Genomic DNA, 353 nt, shown 5'->3' on the forward strand with positions numbered 1-353 from the left:
GTCGGGGGGGGGGGGTCAAACAGGCTCAGGTCTGCACAGAAGCTCACAGACACGCTGACGTCAATGTTGGCGCTTACATCTGCAGCAGCAGCAGCAGGGAGGGTTTGCTCTGTTGACTCTCTGTTGTAGAGTAATGTTGAGTTTAAGTACGACAGAACACCACAAAACTTCCTGTGAATTTATGCAATGCAGTATAAGCACTTAAGTGTCTACTAAAGCTGCTCCCAACGCCACTAGGTGTCGCTAAAGCTTCATTGGGGGGGGGGGGGGGGGGGGGGGCTTGATCTTAAAATGGCATTGTGGCCTCAGCAGTTTGTTTTATTTCTGCAAGAAAACTAAATTAAGTTTTAAAC

Source organism: Morone saxatilis, unplaced genomic scaffold (assembly GCF_004916995.1).
Source record: "Morone saxatilis isolate NCDOM2014 unplaced genomic scaffold, NCSU_SB_2.0 Contig11, whole genome shotgun sequence".
In the NCBI taxonomy this organism is placed as follows: Eukaryota; Metazoa; Chordata; class Actinopteri; family Moronidae; genus Morone; species Morone saxatilis.